The sequence below is a fragment of the Apteryx mantelli genome, chromosome 9, assembly GCF_036417845.1.
Source record: "Apteryx mantelli isolate bAptMan1 chromosome 9, bAptMan1.hap1, whole genome shotgun sequence".
NCBI classification, from domain to species: domain Eukaryota; kingdom Metazoa; phylum Chordata; class Aves; order Apterygiformes; family Apterygidae; genus Apteryx; species Apteryx mantelli.
This window is the reverse complement of record NC_089986.1, coordinates 33,366,864-33,388,142: the sequence shown is the minus strand read 5'-3', so window position 1 is coordinate 33,388,142 and position 21,279 is coordinate 33,366,864.

Below are 21,279 nucleotides of genomic sequence, written 5' to 3'. Positions count from 1 at the left end.
TGGGCATCCCCCTCCCTTCCATGTCAGCGATTTCCAGTGCAAACACCCGCAATGGCATTTCTGCACTGGGCCATGTGCCGCTCTTAACAGCCAGCTGACTTGAGTCACCAGCAATGTTTCATTAAGGCTTGACTGCATCACGCAGGATTTGGGGAAGGGAAGAGGGAGAGGTGGAAAGAGGCCAAGGAGCAGAGAGGTAGCCGAATGTCACCAGAACAAGCTAAAGGACTGGGAGTTTTAAACTGGAGAGAAAGAAAGCAGCGAAGGCTCATCATGTGGTAAAGGCTTTCTGTGGCCAATGCAGCCCCCTGCTCCCTCCAGCAAGGGTCAGTGAGATGCATGACATGGAGTAGCAAGAAAGGTTGTAGGGAGGATGTTTCTAGCACAATCCAAGATAGAAAACATATCCCTCTAGACCAGGCTGGTCTGGGGAGCCAGCAGCACCCTGACAAGGCAGGGCTGCCATCCCACCTTGCTTCTGCATTTTGACCTGTGAGCGGGGGCCACTTGCTAAGTGAGAAGTCCCTGGGACAACGGAGCTGGCCTGTCATGGATATCCCTATATTTGGGCAGACCCTCTCTCCATATTACTTCTTCATCCTTGGCAGCAGTATCCACTTTCTGTGAGATATATATACATGTATAAATATATTTATATATCTCATTATACACACATATATATACACATGCAGATACACACAGCTACAGATATCTCAGCCTTCCTCAGGTTTCCTGAGGTGATGAAGTGCATCTTGGTCCCATCTCTCTCCTCCGATTTTCCTTGAAGGATCTGTGCCTCAGAAACAACATGTGCCATCTTTCACAGCAGCAGTAAAGGAATTATCCCAGAGGAAGGAGGGCATTTTGCACCTCCTTGGAGGCCTGTTTACACAGGTGTCAATCAGTGCCCCAGGCACCAAACTGGAGAAAATTACACCCAAAGTTATTAGAGGCAGCAAGACTCCAGGCTGAACGAACACAACATATGTCCAAAAGTAAACAGATTGCATGAAACTTTTCTAACGTGCTGAAGGGCCATCAGTGCAGAAATTGCTGTTTCTAATCTGTAGATCTGATTTCAGCAAGAGGAATGTGTGGTGGGAAACAAGCTACTGGTTCTGTTTGTTCCCCTTGTTGTGGAGCAATGTCTGCATTTGCAGTTCAGCATGTGCTGACCCAGTGCACTGCAAGCAGAGATGCATGGGCAAGGACAGACTGAAGTGCTTGCAAAGCATGCAGGGTATTTGCTTGGTCAGGCCATCCGGCAAACTGTCCTGCTCAAGTATTCCAGTAATGATCAGGGCTGGATGGAGAATTATCAAAGCAGATGGACTTAGACAAAAATAGCTCCATCCTGTCTCCCCTTCCCCTCCTGCTTCTAACTTTCTGAAAACCAACGCAGTTGAAAATTGCTGACTAGCTTTCTGGAAGAGGCACAAATAAATTGGCAGGCAAAGGGAACTCAACACCAGTGAGAAAATCAAAGAGGGGTAACTTTTGGTTAAAGGTGGTCAAATGTCCTGAGCTTGGGAAGCAGCAGCCCAGCTTTCTCACTAGGGGGACCATGGCTGCAAAACTCAGTTCAGCTTCAAAGGTTGGGGCAAGGGAGAAGGATGGCCCACCCAATGCAGCAACAGCATCCAACACTCATCCTGCCACAAGCTTCCAGCCTGTCCCTTGGTCTCTCTCTATGTCACCTAGTCCCAGGCAGGGACTCATCCCTAAATCCAGTTCCCATCCACCCTGTCAGGAGCCCCTGCCACTCAAGTCCATCCTTGGCTTCAGCCCAGAGAGGCTGGGGACCTGTGCTGCTGCCTGTGACAACATCAAGCAGGTTGGCTTGCTGTCTTCTTGGCAGAACCTCATGTCACTTACCATAAAAGACTACTGGAACCCACCACTTAGGGGTATCCACCTCACACACCACTCTGTACCCCACTGACAGACCTTCTGCTGACTCATGGTGCAGACAGAGGCTTGGAGCCTCCATAAATGGTGTCAGGGATCTGCCCTACTTTGTGGCATTCCAGCAACATGATATACTGGAGAGGCGGTGGGCCGTGCAGAAATTGTGCAATAGGAAAGAAGAGGGTACTGGGGGAAGGGGATCCGAGGGAGCTGTGAGCTTAAACCAGCTGGGAAGAGCACAAGACGGTAGATGCTTCTATTCCAAAAATAGATGGCGATGTGGATGCTTTCCAAAGAGGAACCCAAATTTGAACAACGCATGAGGCAGGCAGCAGCATGTTGGAAGCCGGAGGAGTTGGACAGGCACATTTCAGAAAGCCAAATAAACACGCCAGGTAAGTAACAAGGCAGTCAGAGGCCTGAATGAGAAGGTGGTGAAACTGCATATGTTGCTGAAAGACATGCTGCTCTTGGAAACTGGTTGTGCAAGGCCAGCAGGGCAGCTCAATGGCTGTCTCAGTGGAGAGAGCCTGCAGTCTTATTCAAAGCATTATTTCTCTAGTACCTACCCATTTCCCAGCATCCAGGCCCCCAGATGAAAAAAAATTGCTTCCAGGATAGGCAGGAAAATCCCTAACAAAAATATCCTCTACATTCATACTAATTCTGCATCTTGATGCCTGTGCTAGGTTGGCGCCAGTCTTGTTTTCTCAGGACTGTGGTTATTGCTTTTTTACCAAGGCTGATGCTTTTCTGCTCCATACCAGCGCTGGCGGGCACTGCCACAATACAATTCAAACTGGACAATCTGTAGTGCGGATGCTGCTCAGTTGCTGTTGGAGAAATTATGTTGATCTAGTTTCTTTCCCTAAGTTAATGGGACAGATGGAGGCATATGAACAGCTTCATCTTGATATGGATGCTCTGGCTCTTTACTGAAGTTGTCCTCCAACCTATATTGCTGAGGTCTATTCAAAATCTAGGTGCAAGGAGAATCTGAGTGCCCTGGCATAACATTGTCCCTGCATAGTTCAAAATCCACATGCCATCAGATCTGAACAAGGTGAGCCTGAGAGCTGGTGTGCCATGTCCACACTGTCCCCTGCCTCACCCTATCCCTTCTGCAGCCTATTCTGGTGCAGGTGGACCAGGGCCTGCCAACGTGCCCATGGTAAAGACTGGATCTCCAGGACCTCAGCAATGAGAGAGCATCGCCCATGCCTGCAGAGTCTGCACTATGAAGAGAAAATTCATTCTAACTGCCAGATCTGCGTGATAAGACAATCTTCCTTCATCTCTTATTGCCATTTGCTTCACCCCTTAATTTATTCCTTTTTTTTTCCCTTTGCACCCAAAAGACTGAGCTCTCCTGTTTCATATCCTGCTCTGCATTTTCCCCTGATTACACTGCATCATATTGACGTCAGAGAGGCAGCAAGGGGCACACTAATGGATCTTCTTTCATAACCTGCCTGCCCTAGGGGCACTTGTTAAATGTTTGGGCTGCGTGATACAGGTAACGGCGTTAGAAACTGATTGCAAGCAGTCCCTGGGGAACCTACACTGCTTTTTCAGCACAACCTCCCTGCCAGACCAGGAACAGAGAAAATATGCTGAGAAACAAGGCTGGAAAAGGGCAGGTACCTGTCTTGGCTGAGAAGGCTTGGGGTGCATGCACAAGGCAGTTTGTAGCAGTTATTTTTACATGCATTGCTGAATTGTTAGGCATAGCACCTGCCAATACAGGCAGCACCCATACAGGGGTAACCATTTCTAGAAAGTGAAAAAAAAAAAGTTTAAAACTCAAGTTGTTGCAGACTTTAAAGCCTGGCATGTCTGTTTTCACTTTTTTTTGTGTCATGTCATGATCAAGCAAGGTCATGAGAGATTACGGCTTCTTTGACTTTGGTCACCAGACCATGTCTCAGTGTGTTTCATTTCCACAGACTAGTTTGGACAAACCCTGATAAAAATTCCCCACAGGACGCTATGGGCTCAAGGGCAGTGAGGAAGAGGCACGCACCAAGCCTGAGGATGGAGATGGGGGCTCTCCTTTCAGTGATGTGAGGCAAACCCTGTGCTCTCAGGCCCAACAGGGCAGCTCCAGAGCAAGTTGCCTGCGCAGGACCCTCTGTGTTTTCCCTGGGAAAAAAAATGGGAGAGTCTGGCCATAAACCTCCAGCTTGAGTGGTACTTCTTATTTATTCATCCTGGTCCTCTGGCTTAGCACTCAGCCATGGATATTTACACCAAGCATCAGCCCCCATCAGGCATAAATCAGAGCAACCTGCTCTCAGGTTGGATATAGTTGCATTGCAATGATAGAAACAGGTCGTTTATTTTTCTGTTTCCTTTTTTCTTAAGAGTCTTCAGAAAAAAATTAATTTGAATAAAAAATTTTAAGCATTCCCCTGGCCCTGCCTCCTTTCCTTCTGTGTCTGGTCCTTGATGGAAAACAGGATTACCTCAGTTTCTGGATTTCTCTTGCTTGAGGAGGGTTCTTTGTAATAACTGCTGACATGACAATATGATAAATGCTGGCCCAACCTGGGCTTCAAAGAGCCCAGATTTTGGGGAGAGGGCATAAATTTGGGCTTCATTTGGGGCTACAACCCTAATTTTCATACTTTGATCTCTCCTTCCCACGTAATGAAAATCCATTTCTTGTCTTTGGGGAGTTTATTGTAGACAGAAGAGACCAGCGTGGTTTGCATATGGAAAAGAATTACTATGAGTTGCTTTTTAAAACATTTTTATTGATGTGCTCCCGGTCTCCTGTTTGCTAGTGGGTAATTAAGTCAATTAACAAGCATCTGTTTATTTATTTCCCTCATTTATGGATGTAAGCAGTTTGGGTAGCAGTTTGTAACAAGGGCCTGCTGTAGCTTGCCTGCCATTACATGAATATTCAGGCGATCGCTTGCCTCTATCTACAGGGACTTGCCTCCTCTGCCTCATGGAAACTGGGTGCCAAAATCCAGTGCTGTGTGAGTGGGTGGTGGGGATGGGTGTAGGCTTGGCTGGCATGGGGGCCAGGGTCCTTCCTGGAGGGGGAGCAGGGTGTATTCAGGGGCACACCCAGCAACTCATGTTTGACTAGCAGAGGGCACTCAGAGAGGTTTTCAACACTTGAGAGGAGACATCAGAAGATGGAATACCATGTTAGGGCTCATCTCATAAAGTCTGCTGGTGTCTGGTAGTTTTCCTGTGTGAAGGCACCCATAAAATAAGTCCCCTCTTGATGTTCATTTCGATAAAGCCCCTCAGACACTCTTACAGCCTTGGCTCACTTTTGTGTCCCTCTCCTGGGCCAAGCCTTCAGCATCCTTCAAAAAATGTTGGTCTGCACTCAGGCTTTTGGCACCATGCCCACCAGGGAAGCTGGCAGAGGCAGGTAACCAGGTCCAACCCCCCTCACCACTCTCTTCTCCATCCATGAGAAGATGATTATTTAATGCAATGTCCCAGTTGTGCATGGTCGCAGGCTCGGGCAGCTCAGCACTGTGCCAGCTACAGCACTGAGTCTCCCTCCTCTCCAGTGTGCATGGGGTGCACTGCTGCAGGCCCTCCATCTGCTGGGAGGGCTGTGCTGACACCCTGGCAGTGCCAGGCTGATATGGCAAGCACTTTGCTCCATCCCTTTGTTCCCTCTGGATCAGATGGGAAGGGAAGCACCTGCCTGGGGAAGCAGCAGCGCTGTGGAAGTTTGGCATCTCTGCATTCACATAAGGCATCTGGACACACTGCTGCTGAGACCATCAAGCCTACCACCTCTCTCTGTCCAGCCCTGGGTCACCTTGGCCTATTTCTGGTGGAGGCTTTTCCCTGAAGTGGTTTAGGGTCACAACAGCATCCTGGACACCAGTTTTCCCAGCTCCCTTGCAAAATGAGCTCCTTACAGACAGAGCCAAAGGCTATGAACCTGGCAAGTAACATTTTCCTGTGGAAGAAATAACTTCTAGTGGTGTCTTCTAAGAGTTATTTAAACACAGGGAGCACAATTAAGGATGCCTAGGAGCAAGAGAAAAGGGATTAGCAATATCTGGGAAGAGCATTCATCACAGAGAGCAGTTTGCAGGGGCACATCTGCTGCTGACTCCTCTCTTCCAGATGCACTGGTTTTATTGCCATGTCAGCAGGATGAATGTTTACTCCTTTTTAAAGCCGTCAGGCAACTAAGATGCTGAAACCCTGTAACACTAAACGTGCTTGTTTTGTAGAAGGGAGGAAAAGATGCTTAGAGATGTGGGAATTGCCAGAGTGGATTAGACTGGCCTTCCATCTTCTGTTCCTGACGTTAGAAGCTACAGCTATTCCAGAGGAGAGTGCAAGAAAGCCTGTGACAGGCACTTAGGGGTCTACCTGCCCCCCTGCACACATGCTCAGGAATGGGAGGACAGAGGTCTTACAGTCCTCTCAAAATTCCTGGCATTTGGTAATTTAATTAGTTTAAATGAACAATTAGAGCCCAATTTAGCACTATCTGACTGCAGCATCTATCGGATGGTTGGACTCTCCCCTGGCTCTTCAAATGAGATGAAGTAATTTGACCTCTTTCAGTAAAATTTGTTGGGGTTGGCAGTGCTGGACCAACCATGCCATTGAAGACAGGGTCATTGCATCCAGAGAAAATGCACATGACATGGGGCAAGGAAGGGCATGTGCAGAGACATCATTTGCAGGGTGCATGGAGCATCAGGACACTGCAGAACCCATTCTAAAGATGCTGGAGAGGTGTTTCTTACTAGAAGATCTCCCTGGGAAAGGACCAGGCCCACCTGAGAGTGTGAGTGGAGTTGGCCAGCTCCTGCCTGCAGCTGGGAGTACACCTGCCATTTGGTGCCCTTTAATTATTGCTGCTGTTTGAATGGTTGTTTGGTTTCTGCAACAATGACAGGAAGAAAATGGGGGAGCTGCGGGATGTGAAAGGAGAGAGAAGGTAGAAAACCTCAAGGGGAAGAAGCAGTATCACTGCCTACAAACTCCACAGAGCAGGCAGAGCACCTTCTGCCTAGGTCTGTGTGTGGCAGGTCCGTGAGGCTTGTTTTGGGGGATATGGGATGTCTGCTAACTACCAGCTTTCAAAAACACACACACAGCCTCCTCCTCATGAGCAACACAGACAGAAAACCCTCGGAGAGGCAGGGCACTCATTATGCCTCATTATGGGTTGAGTTTTGAGATAATTCAGTTAAAAAAATCAAACCAATCCAGTTGATTGTGCTGAAATGCAGTCATTTCCAATTTCAAAGCAAAAAAAAGTGAGAAAAGTCCTGTGGCCCAGGAAGAGGAAGAAGGGGGAATTTGTGGGGAGAAGGTCTCAGACCCCTTTTCTTGCTCAGTACCTCTGGCTGAGATTTTGCCAACAACAGTCCGTAAACTGCAGAGTAAGCCCAGTTCAAGAAATAGCATCTCTTCTTGTTCAGATAGCTCCTCACGGCCTCTGCTTCTACCATAACCTTGGAGGAACCTGTAGCCATGAATCACCCTTGATCTATTGCTATTACAATATCATGTTCATTGGGTCCCTATAAGCAAGTAGAAGAAGTTCACAGTGGTGCCAGGATAGCATGTGTAATTCTGGGCAGTGATTCACATCCGCCCTGTTCCAACAAGAGGCCCAGAAAAAGCATCTTATCTTATTTATGACAGAAGCAGGAGGTATAATAATAATTGGATGAAAGTTTGCTGTAATGGATAGTGCACTGGCTGCAGCCCAAAGCTGCTTAATAGACCCAATTTTCATATGACAATTGAGTGAAGGCACTGGAGAAATTCGCAACAAATCACTTTGGCTTTGTTCAATAAATAAAAGATACCTTCAGGGGCAGTGTAGTGCTGCAACCACAGCACAGGTTTCAACTTCCTTGCTGTGTGGTGATTTCAGGGTCTGCACGGCACATGTGGGAGCAGTTGTGCCATGGGGCTGAGCTGGGAGGTCCAGGGTTTGCTGTCCTCCTGCTCCCCAGCCCAGTATCCCACCAGGGCAGTCTCTGCCAGCTCCCGTTTTAAGGCTGGCTATGCTTTGCCGGAATAGCTTGTCTGTTGGTTGGTGGGAGCAGATGGTCTCTTTAAAATAAAACAAATGCTGCCAAGGCCTGCCGCTTTTATTAGCTGCCTCGATGCACGCAGGCTGTAAAGTGGCGCCTATGCGTCTTCTCTCCTCTTCCACACAAGATCTTCAACAGTGATCCTCGCTGGCATCTCCCTTCCCCATGCCGTTGGGACAGTCGGGGAGCCCAGGTGTAGACTTGTTCCAAGCATTGGGATTTTTGGGATAGCACTCCCAGCTGCCCTGAGATCTTGCTGAAACTCATAAGTCAATGGGACAAAAATGCTGCTAACCAATGACTCTTTGTGAATGCTTTCTAGGGATTTCAGGTCCTTTTGTGGAGGGTAACTGTCTCACTCTGGGCAGGCAGTGCCTTGCACGGGGTGTTCAGGGTCTCCCAAATAAAAGTCAGAGCAGCATGCTCTGAACTCAGAAGCCTGGGGAGTAAACTCATGAAAGCTGTTGGTTTTCTTTCATCACAGCATGTGGGACAGTAGAGTAGGGGACTAGAGAGGCTTCCAGCCTCACACAAATGCAAAGCACCTTGAATTATCATGATGCCCGAAGCAGAGCCCCACAAGGGAGCTGCTTTGGCCTCCTATGCTTCAGCCTTCCCATGCCCTGGCATGTCCAGAAATCTGCTCTTGCCATCCCCTTCCCCATCCCACCACCCTGGGCAGTGTCAGTTGCCATCAGACAGCTGGCAAATGCCTCCAAGGAAATAAACATGGATTTTAAAGGGATTGTCTTGGTGACACTGCTGGGCCAAAGCAGCCCAGAAAAGCGAAGAAATTTGGTCCTCCATCCCCTCTGTTTTCTTGCTTTTTTCCTTTTTTTTCATTCTCCTCCTTCCTCCACCTTCAGCTCTCCTGATTTTAATGACCTCAATGCTGACTGTCATGAGTATGCTGGGATGCTGATGAGATCACAGCTGACAGAGGAAGGCCTGCTATTGATTTTTGCTTCGTATTTGTGGGGGGGGGCAGGATAAAAAATTCTAGTTTCTGTCTTAAATTAGCATGGTGAGATCAGATGCTGTAGCAATGTTGCACAGCATGGGCCCACCAGCTAATGAGAACACATCAAAGGCTCTTGAGGAGCCTTGCCTTATCCAGCTTTCTTATGCTTCCTTTTTCCAGCTCAATGGTACAGGGAGAGTGGGTATGGGCCTCCCACCCTCCCCATGGCCATGCTGTGTGAAGGTCTGTCTGGCCAGCAGGAGCAAGCTTGAACGTTGCACACAGCATGGCCCTCTGGTAGGCATTGGGCTCCACAGGATGCTTAAGACACAAGGGCCACGAAGGCAAAGTCAGGGTGGACATTGCAGAGCTGTTCCTCGATATGGAGGATGCTGGGCTCAACTCCTTATCTGAAGCTGTTGCCACAGGCCTGCTGCCAACCACAGCCAATTCAGACTGAAGCTGGATTTGGGGTGTGTGAGCATTTTTGGATAGCAAAGCCAGACTGAGAGTTTCTGCTCACCCTGGATAACATCTTGTGTTGGGTGGGATCTGGATTAAAAAGCTAATAATAAGCTGCTCCTTGACAGATATTGGTATCTGGCTTATTCCAATGTTTCATTTTGTGTGTGTGTTTGGGCAGTAGGGAGGTCAAGTAGTTGCCTACACAACTGAGGCAGTAAACTGCTGCATTAGGGCAAGTATGGACCTCTGGGACATGGGAGAGGAAGGGAATTTCTTCTACCACCTTTGCCTCCAGAGAAACCACGCTAGTAATTGCATCTTCTGACTCCTCATTTAATTCTTTTTAAGATTTATGGAAGATGCACACAAAGAGTGTGTATTATTTTCCTGGGTAAATGAAATGATATACTTTTCCCCATGGAAATTATTTCTATTCTACACCTTTTCCTTAATCCCACACAATTTGAGAAGCAGCTGATTTATAGGTTTTAGAGGTTCTCTTTTCTCCCACTGCTGCCAGTAATAAAATGGATCATATTTTACTTTAGATCCCACATTTGATGAACGTGAACTTTCTAGTTTGTAAACTGTCTGGCTACAGGGATTGCTACATGCTGCAAAGCATTACATTAGTTGAACATTCCCCACTGTCCAACATGGACGTGGCTTATAGACACAACAGCAGGACAGACTTTTAAAATGTCATCTCTGTACATATATGGGAAGTCTGGGAAGTGCTGCTTATTGTAGCACCTAAATATCACTCACTTTAGAGGCTGACAGAGAATCACTAGTTTTTGTGAAAGTGACTTTTGAACAGGATGCAACAGAGGTTGTCCATGTGGCAAATGGGGAACATATGAAGTTACATTCTTGGTATTCAAGGTGAAATTTCTGAAGGCACCTTGGCACCGTTCTGTGGAGGAACCACATTCAATAGATGTACCAGTCAGGGAAACAGCCTGCTGTTTAAACAGAGATGTTTAACCCAGATGTCCTGGCTTTTGTAGACCACTTTCTGCTGCATGTGGATTGAGCTGGGGATGCTAAGGACAAGTGTCCTCAGGACACTTAGCAGGTCACCATTGTAGGCCAGTGACTCTCTGGTAGGCCACACTGCCTCCAAAAGTGGAGCAGGATTGTTGTGAGGGGCTCAGAGCCAAAGTCTGCTGAGAAGACATTGGCAGGATGAGGTAGGAAGCACTACAAACAACCTTCTTCATGGTGGGGGGGAAGAAGGACCATGACAAGGCCCCTTGATCTCCAGCTCTTCCTGGGATCAGCAGAGCTGTTAGCGCCAGATGCCAAAACCTTGCAAAGGGGAGGCTTTGCTGGGGAAGTTGGGAAGCTTCCTGTGCCCTGGGAGTAAAGCTGGGTGTCTTTTGCCTCACCATGTGCATCTGACCAAGAGTCTTTAAAGAATATTTCCATCAGTCGGTGCCGAGTTATGCATCTGCACTAGCACTTTAGCTGAACTTCGGATCACAGGACACAGTGAGCGACATCAGGGGGCTCACAAAGGATTAAAATAATTATTATTCCTCCCTTTTTCTTTACACATGACAAAGTAGGAGGAAGATATGGAGGAGAAATATCATGGCCACAGAAAGGGGCACTTGACCTGAATTCCAGGGATGGGAAAGAAAAATGTGAAGTGGGATGAATCTGGTAATTGGTGCACAGAAGGAGTAAAGACAAAGCAGAGCAAGCAAAGAGGTTATTTTGCAGAGGTGAGTTGTTTCAGAGTGTCTTGATAATGCAGTCCAAGTAGGGTCCATCTCTGCAATTGATCTTATTACCATTAATAATTACCTCTGTCTAATGCCTTTCCTCTTTCAAACCCTTTACAGACACTTGCCTGCCACACACAGGGCCAGCGAAGATGCATAGAGCACTAGATGTAGGGTGTCGCGGTCCGCGGGAGTGACGGGAAAGAATCATACGCACTCACAGAATGCAGGTTCAATTCCAACTTTATTCGGCAATTTGCCCATCTTATATATGTTTGTGCAGTCGTACACTTTGCTAGGCCAATCACCATGCAGATTATGTCACAGGTAGCCAATCATGGCACCGATCACGCACGCAGCGATCATGCCTTGTACCTTGCTACTTATTTAGCAAAGCTATCTTACCCTTAACCTTGGTTCCCACTGGCTTCTGCTAGTTTATCTGTACTTTCTCAGGATGTATCATTTCCAGCTGCGCCAGTGTCCTTGGTGGACTACTTCAAAGCACGTAGCAGTGGCTATAGCCTGAGGCCTAAGGCTTCAGCAAATTTAGCTACTAATGCTAAGCAAGTTGTGCTAAGCAATTAATCCTAAACAGTGTTAGTTCCATGCTCTATATCTCATATAGATTATTGTTCTGAAGCACCGCAAGGGCCCCAACAGGAACTGTCTTACCAGAGGGTTAATTCCACTGTAGCATCTTGCTGTGAGCTGACACATGGTGGTGCAATGAGAACATTAGCCTTTCACCCTTCAGGATGTTGTTTGATGAGGTGGTAGTCTGAAAAACAAAAGCAGAAAGCAGAAAAGAAACATCCAGCAGCTGTAACTGGCACCTCAGGAGGAAAGAGTCGGGAGTCCTGGGACTGTCAGAGGGGAGGATAGCCGACCAGGGCTGTGGGAAGAGGTTCACAGCACATGTGCTCCACGGCACTGCTTTCTCCAGCATCATCCTTTTCTTGCATACGGAAGTGTAACTCACTGGCCATTGCAGACCACATTAGTGTGTCTGATGCAGAGAGTGCAGGGTCCTTTCTAGCTCGAGAGACCTTTTACTAAACTTTCAGTTCTGGAAGCCCCTCTTTCAAGCTTTTTTTTTTTTTTTTTTTAAACAATATGACTTACAGGCAGGTTATCCCATTTCAGTGAGACTCTGACACAAGTGTCAAAATGAGGATACAGCATCGTATTTGCCTCTACTCTTATTCTGTATGACAGTTCCTTTGTTCTCATTTTCCTAAGTACCAACAGCTGAGGGATTTTTTTTTTTTTTCCTCTGCACATTGCTCTAACATCTGCATTTAAATGTGAGGTCTGTGCGCTGGCTTGTCAGCACTGCCTTCCCTCCACTTCAGTATTTCTTACGTGGAGAGCTTACAACAGCCATTATAAAGATTATATTAGCTGATTCCCAGTTCTCATTTTGGGCAAGATTTCTAGAGTTAGAAGCTGTTCCTTATGGTATAATTCCAACTCTCAATTTAATTGATAGTATTAGTTAGTGAATTTATGGCTTTCAAGCCATACGAGTAATACAACCAATACTCATGGAGTAATGTGTTGGGTAACCATGCCAACACAACTTTCACGCAAGACTGGAGGGCAGGTTAGTTTTTCAAACGTTGAAAGGAAAGGTAATTAAGTCTGATCCTGACAAGACATACAAACAAATGAGAACACGCTGCAAGTCATGTGGAAGTCTTTTCAATGAAGAAATAGGGCTAATGCTGCAAATAAAATTAATTCAGTGGATAATGCTGTAAACAATGTCCCCTCACTCACGCAGCCATCAGGAAAGTTTTCTTCATCTTTTGTGCACATTTGGGTGAACATTGATCTTCCTTTTGTTGCATGGACATCTACATTTTCTAAGGATCCTTTCCTACAAAGCAGATTTCATGTGTGGACATGCAGCCAAGGTCTCTGTCACAGAAATAATAGCCAGGTCAGCGACTGGGTGATGTACCTATTTTTATTGTTCTTTGGAAAGAAAGTGTTGGCAGTTCAACAGCATTCATAGCCACTATGGTTTAGCCTGACTTCCAAAAACACTCAGCATTCACAACCTCCATTGAAAACCAGAGCAGGTACATCGTGCTGTAGTAAAGTAAAGATGAAATTAATCCTTGGTTTAAGAAGGATCAGTAGAATTCCAGACTTAAAAAAACAGCTCCTCGATGGGAGCAGATCATTTCTGCATAGAGCATGCACTTTTCAATAGAAATACTGAAAGATTTCGCATTGGAGCCTTTACCCAGACAAGCCAAGTGTCCTGAAAGTGAAAAATAATCACTGGTTTAATTCACTCTTAGCAATGAAAGAAGCTGGTTTGAAAGGATATGGGTGTTGCATATGTGGCAGAGGCAACACACTGGAACTTTTATTATCATCACTTATAGCTCACAGTTTAGAAAGAGCCCGTAGCACCTAGCTTATGCAGACCAAAGTCAGCCTCGGTCAGGCCGTGGATGGAATACTGTTTGACTCTGGTTTGCCATTCTGCTTATAGGGAAATTCACGTGTTGCCATCATCCACGTCGCACAATGGATATTTGTTTATCCTCAGATGAATTCTGCAAATGATAATGTAGCTGTTGAAGGTGTAGGTGCAAGTGTCCACGGAGCAGCGTGGTGCAGGCAGGCAGCAAACACAGCAAAGGGCGACCATGAGCCTTCAAATGGTTGGAGTCAAGATCTCAGTTTACTCCCCACTATAAGGCCCAGATTGGCTCCACCGTGAATTCAGCAACGTACGTTCAAACACAGCCTTTGCGGACAAGGATCTGATCTTTCCTTTCCAAAATCCAGTCCTCACTCTTTGGATGAAAGAAGAAATCCATTATTGCTATCAGCAGAATATTTCTTATATTTCTACAGCTGGTCACGGCAGGAATATCACATAAGCATTAAGAGCAATGCCAGCAAAGTAATGACGGACATACAGGCATGAAAAGGAGGGATGATACCTCAGCAGGAAAAAAAAAAACAACCAAACACTTAATTTCCACTTACATTTATAAATAATGCTGTGTGATGCTTTTGGCCCCGAATTCACACTATAAACATAATAACAGCTGGCAAATCTGTTGTGTCTTGCTTCTGCCATGCAGCTTTTAATTTTATTTAAGAATAGCATCAGCTTGAAGCTGGCAGAGCGCATCAGAGTTATCATGTTATATCTAGTAGGTCCATAAAATCGCAACCTGGATTTGATAGCTGAAGCTGTGAAAGCTGGCTAATGAACTCACATTCTTTACAATGGCCATATGGGCATAGTTAGAAAATACAGTTCTGCGTTAAGGAGGCAGAGAGGTAAAATATTAATGCATTGTATTTTTTCAGGCTTTAAATAGAGTGCGGCTCCAAAAAGGAGATCTGTCTTCCACAAGTTAATGTTCAACTGAATTGCTATCTAAATCAGTGCATTTTTCCCAAATAAAGACTTCAGAGTCAAGCCCAAAGGCTTCTTCTCTGTGGTACAATGTCTTGTCTAGACTATGAAACGTGTGCTTCATTTCACAGTAAATATCAGAGCCATCGTCTGAAAGCTGACCTCTTTCCTTCTTAATCCACTCCATTTGCGGGCAAATATGAACAGGATTTTAGGCAGGGGTGTGCAAAACCCACCTGCATAAACCCACCAGGGCTCCCTGCAAATCAGAGGGGTGCCAGAAAAAGCGTGCTGCCTTTTCCTGCCAGCTAAGCACCCAGCTGCTATTTTGTAAAAGTCTGCACAGCTCTGGGAGCTGTTTCTGACGAGGATGCTCTCTGGCCTGGCACCTACCCTCGCCACCAAGACCACAGGGCATGTGCCGGAGGTGGGGCATTTTGTGCAATTACCAATGGCCTGATCCTGCAATTATCTGTACGACAGCAAACACCTGTACTTACTTAAAACCTGCTTTTGATGGACACAATTTTTTTTTTAAAATCACATTGCAGATTCTGTGGGGAAGAACATTTTAGTTGCATATAGACAATTGCAGGATTGGGGTCTGACACCTCTCTGCTCTACTTTCAGTGTTTCTTGTTCCTTCTCTGTTATCTTTGCCCTTTTGGTGGCTTTCTTTATCAACTCTAATTAATTCACTGAGCTCATTTTCCTGGAGTTTATTTTTTTCCCTCTGGGTTTCAGGAGACTGTTGTCCTGTAAGTCCTTTGTTCTATGCTCCTCACGTATTTTTTTTCTAATTTATATAATTTCTCATGCTTGGCTTTGTAATTGCCCAGTCATGTACACTATCATCTTTGAGCAAGCTTGGAGAAAAATTTAAATAGATTTTTTTTTTTTAGTCTAATTCAATTTAATAAATGAGCATAGGTATATCTAACACTGTTCTTCTAATTCTTGTTCCAAGCACACTTTTGATTTTACCCTTCTCTCTGCTAGCAGCCTTTCCCTCCTATTCAGAGGTACCAACCATCTCTCAGATGCTTTAGCTGATTAAGATACAGAGTTCAATTCCGAACAGCTGTTCTTTGCTTTGAAGGTTACTGCTCCAATCTCAGACCTGCAATCTTGTCTCCTGCTTGTAAATAATCAGTTGGTCTAATAAAGAAATATCATCCCTCCTCACTCCCTTGCATCATTTACATCCTTCGACCACCACGTTGGCTGTAAGAACATCGCTACCCTCAGCCACAACGGCTGTGGTTCAGTTTCTAACCCCAGGCTGTGGACGGTGAAGGTATCTCCAGCCAGTCTCTTCTTTACTGAATCAGACCAGTGGACAACCAGCCTGGTATTTGCACCCCTCTGTGATCAAGGCAAGAGAAATGAGTGGAAGGGGGGAGGCACAGAGGGTAACCCGCCTAAAGGGAATATCTGTGTGAGTGAGAGGGTTTGTCCTGAACCATGAGAGTGCATATGGCTTCTACAAAGCCAGATGGCTATGAATTAATATAGACTCAAATTAAACTTTTCTTTTTTTGTGTGTGTGTGAGCAATGAAATTCTCAAGCAGCTTTCCCATAAAAGTAATTGAAAGGAAAAAGCTCTGTTACTTTTAAGATGAAGCTTGAATAACACATGAAGGAGATGATCTGATTCAGTTGCCTGCAATAGGAGGAAACTGGGCAATGACTTAGGAGATCCCATTTTCCTATGCTTGGAAAGATAAGACCTTACTATTATAACTCTGTATTTCTCTATTCTCATCTATCTACATGACTTCAAACCTTAACAGCTTAACTTGATCAGTATATAAAAAGAGGGTAGGTTTTGATTTGTTTGTGGATATGTACTCACACAGCAGTCACACTTGTCATTGCCACTTGTTAAAGAAAGCATAATAAAGGCTTCATCATCACTAATAATAATAATAGATGTTACTAATACCATCACTAAAACACCTTATATCAATGTTACCATGCAGAAGGGTCTAAGGGGAGGGCAGACAGTGCACTGCCCGAGCCAGCTGCCAGGCAGGATCTGCCTCTGGAGGTTGTTTAGCCGGCTGTTTTATGTCTGAGTGTTTTCTATTTTGTTAGCATCATTTAAGAGAGCTGATTTTCCTCTCCTCCCTTTCTTTTTTCTAATCAGCCTAAATGGCAGCTGGTGTGGGGGTGATTGCTGGATCGATAGTTTATGGTGCCTCTTGCTGACTTCCAACGGTCCTGATAGGTTCTTAATTTTGTTTTGTTTTGGTTCTTTTTTTAATTGCATTTATTTACTTCGCTGAGGTTTGCTGCAATTAATCATCAGGATTTTGCTGCCATGGTGTGACCCTATTGAGTTTGAAGTCCTTAGCGTTGCTGTTCTCCCCTATGAGCTACTTAAGAGATGCTTTAGGTGTCCTGCTGACCTTGCTGACCTCCTGCTCGGGAACTTTTTTTTTTCTATACCTTCGTCTCATTTCCCGGGTCAGATGGTGCTCGCTGCTAGATGTAGTGCCATCAAAACATAAAAAGTACAAAGGACATTGAAGGATAAATCTCTAAATTTGGTGGGAGGCAGGCCAGCCTGGGCACTTGGGATTGCTTTCTGTTCTGAAGGAGTGAAAGCTAATAGTTCTGGACTGTTAATATTAATGGTTACATCTTTATCTGCTTCCCTGATTGACTTTCCTTCTGCATTTCAGCACTGGAAATTAGACTGTATTAAACTTACTTTCGGGAACAATAGAAAAAGGAAGAGGCTGAAAGAAATCATAGCCTCCATGGTTTTTATCGTGTTTTATAGTCCCCTGTTTATTATTCCCCGTTTATAACCACAGCCCCTATTTCTTCATTGGCTGGTTTATATTAGCAACATTGGCTGTAGGCTGCCTTGGCTTCCTAGGTCTGAATCAATATTCCAAGATGAAAGAAGGGAGGAAAGGAAAAGGGAAAGGAGATGAAAAGAAGATCTATCACAACAGAAACAGGCAGTCTGGGAGTGGGAAAAGCTTGCATTGGAATGATAGGCTGTAGGTCTTCATTTGCTGCAGCCTGGGTTTCAGGATGGGTTCACCCCTTCTCCTCCCACCTCCCAGCCCCAAAATAAAGAACTCCAAAAAAGTCAGACAAAAAAAAAATTTGTACTGTTTTTCTTTCAAATCTTTTGGTGACAAAATAAACTCCATTTTTCAACATTATATACTAATCTGGAGTAGCTGCAAAGAGAGAGCAGCAGTGTCTTGTGTGCAGTATCTAGTCTTGCTGAAACCAGTATTTCTATATCCTCCATGAGTTTGCTATTAAAAATTAGGGTTTATTCAGAAGAGAAGCATGGCTATAACAATATTATTTGTAACAAAATTTTATGTTCCCAGAAAAAAAAGAAAAGAAAAAAGACCAATGCCATGTTTTTCTGCATTTGTTTCTCACCGAAGCAGATTCCTACGATTTAAGGCAAAATTCTGCCATTAAGGCAACATTCTGCCATTTTCCACTGCTGTAGCACCCACATGCTGTAACACTGCCCTTCCTTGCTACTTAAGGGAAGACATTGCAAACACTTAAAAGTTAAAACTTTACTCTCAAGATGTTCTTGTGGGGTAGCAAAATACTGTTTTGTCAGATAGGCAAGGGATAAGAAACCTGGGTAGAATAAGGGCATGTCTGCTCTAGCCTTACGGCGAGAAGTGCAGGGATCCCGGCACAGGGATGCTCTGCTTTGCAGGACAAGTTTGGCTATGTTTAGGTTATTAAATGAGACAGGGTCAAGACAGAGACCCAAGCAATGGCAAGCAATAGCCCATGTCGATAAATTGTCAGCATGGTCCAAAGCCAGCCAGAGCAGTTGCACGATCCCGCTGGGCATCCTTCAGGGCCACCAACAGTGGATCCTGCCCGGGCACCCAGCTGGCATCTATCCGCCCTTTTCGGTGAGGCGGGAGCAGGTAGCTGGGCAATCACAGGCCATACGATTTGGCTCCAGGGATGGAGAACTGCCTGATACCTACTTGACTCTGTTGTATCTGCCCCATAATTCGTACTATTTGCAGTCCAGATACAGACTAGACACGATAACATGCTGATGCTCTTGAAGTAATCTGCTGCGTCAAGAAAATAAACTTATTATCCAAGTTAATGTGGTCAGACTGCACCTCAGTCAGGGGTAGCAAGTGTGTTGTGGAGTGTAGATTTACCAGGTCAAGTCTCCGCTGGCTCGGACAAACCCGCACGTGCCTACAGGACATTTTTGGATGCAGCAGACGTGCAATATAGGCCCCTCGAGACCAAGGCTGCCACCCTCAAAGTTATCCTGCCTGTCCTCTACACCTCCTGTTCAGACTGGAGCCACCAGTGACATCCTGACCCATCCAGCCAGGACACTCTGCCCATCCTGGAAGTCCTGGGTAGGGTAGAGGATTCTTCATGCGTAGGTGAATTTTGCCCTGTTTAGCTGTATCATTTTTTTCTTTGTAAATGATGAGTGAAAGAAATGGGTTCTTTAACTGTGTGCTCTTCTCTCTAAGCATAACTGCTTGTCATGATATAGGAAAAGGTAAGTGGACTTGGAAAGGTTCCATATAAAGTGAATATTGGCTGCCAGATGAGCAGCTGTTAGATAGACATAGCAAAGACTAGGAAGAAGTGCACCAGAATACATGCCAGGAGACCCAAGTTTATTCCTGGCTCCAGATATGACCTAACAAGTGACCTTCTTGACACATTTGGCCTAGCTTTTTCTTTTGTCTTCAGTTTACACTGCTTATTTGGAGTAAAGACGATATTTTATAAAGTGCTTGTTTAAGTACCTATCCCAAAAGAATCACTGTGGCATCTGAGATTTCTAGGTGCTGGAGTAAACACTAATGTTGAGAGATAACAGAAGGATAAGCAGCTATATAGTGCAAAAGGAGAATGAATTCTGACATGCTTACATGTGTCTGCTGAGAATTAGCTGAAACTGGTTCTTAAGCAAGTCATCCGAAAATATTTCCTTTGTTCGAATTCACAGCCAGAATCCTATGAAATATTCAGGCCAACTTACTAGTTAATTAAATCACTGACTTTTATTTTTCCACAATGCAACAATAAATAGATTCCTTTTTATGAAAATGAAATAACAAAGTGATAATGTCATTGGAAATGAATGTTGTAACTGGTAATGATCTCCTGCTGCAAGATAAGCGTCAAGTCATTTATAGAAAATAAACACAGAGAGGAGGCAGGAAAAGGGGTTACTGTACTTTGTAAGTAACTTTCATCTGGTTCCAGATTCCAGCCCAGGAACACTATTGCCAATCTGCCAAATGAACGAGTAAAGAAAATGCAAAAGAACAAATCTAAAAGGAGAGAAGAAAAGCATGAGGCAGTAGCAGCCACAATCATAGCGCTTTGAAGATGAGGTCTGAAATCACTCACGTGAAGTCACGTCGAGGTGTTGTCCCTGCCACTGCTGACGGGCAGATTCAGAAACAAAACATTGGGTTTCTGAATTTTCAGCCTGAAAGTCTTGCATGTATAGGAGGCTTTGGAGGTACTTCCATTGGATAGGCTTGTTTCCAGGTTTGTGACAGATTCATATAATTAGAGACTTTAAGGTCAGATGAGTCCGTCATGATTATTAGTAGGACCTTTCTAATATTTAGACAAAGAGGCAAAACTAATAGTTTTGACATCAAATCCTTAACATCTGTTGTAGCAACAACCTGTCTTTCAAAAACTTGAGGGAACGGAGCTGTTTGCTTCATCACTGATTTCTCTTTTATCAGCTTGCATGTCAGGTATTTCAGGATGATAACGGGACTGAACTGGGACAACAATAACTTTTAAAAATATTAGATTTTGGCTACCAGTAAGTGTTTTCTTCAAGAACCTTTAGCCTCAGAGTTATCTTTGTGAGCCTGGCATCTGAGATTGGACCTATCATTACATTTTTCTGTTGTGGAGCTTTCTATTTTAAAATATGTTTATTAATTTTTAACTGTGAAACAAAGCTACTTAACATCATTGGGCAACAGAACAGACATGAAATAAAAAATAATAGATATAAAATACCAGGTATAAATAGCACTGGGTCAAAAGATGATGTTCTCTTCCTTGCTTACATTTTTCCTTATTTATTGGCACCCTTTTTTTATACTTTTGAAGTACGAATGAAGAAAAAAGTCGAGCCATCCACATCTGCTGTCCACTGCATGCTTGCAAGCTATTTGAGGCACATCACATGCATTTGCCATATGTATACGTATCACTGTGTTGGCTGTGAACAAAATGTAGCCACAAATAACTGCAAATGTCCAGTGTGGGAAATCTAGTATTAAATGGTCAAATAGAGTTGAGCTGCTTGGGCCTTCTGTGAGAATATCTGAAAATAAGTCAAACCTCCTTCGACATGCATCAAATCCCAATGTGGGCTGGGACAAACCAGGCAAGGCAGACTCCAAGAGTAGAGTGGCTTCAACTACTCAGACATGTTAACTACTAATAGTTGGTATTTTGCCTTAGGGTTTCATAAATAGTTGAGTATTTTTCAACACATTTTTTGTTCTTCAGCTGTGGCTACTTCAGAATTTTAGACACCCACAGAACTGAAATCCTGGAAAACTTAATTTGAGTTTTCTATTTTTTTTCACATACAGCAGCAAAAATATGTTTTTTATGTTTGTTACCACGCAGAATGAATCCCATCAATAAGAAAGGGCAAGTCATGGAGGCAAACATGATCAGCTGTTATCCAGCACAGCCTAGATGTACGTGTTGCCCTTTTATTAATGTATCTACCTGTAAGGGTC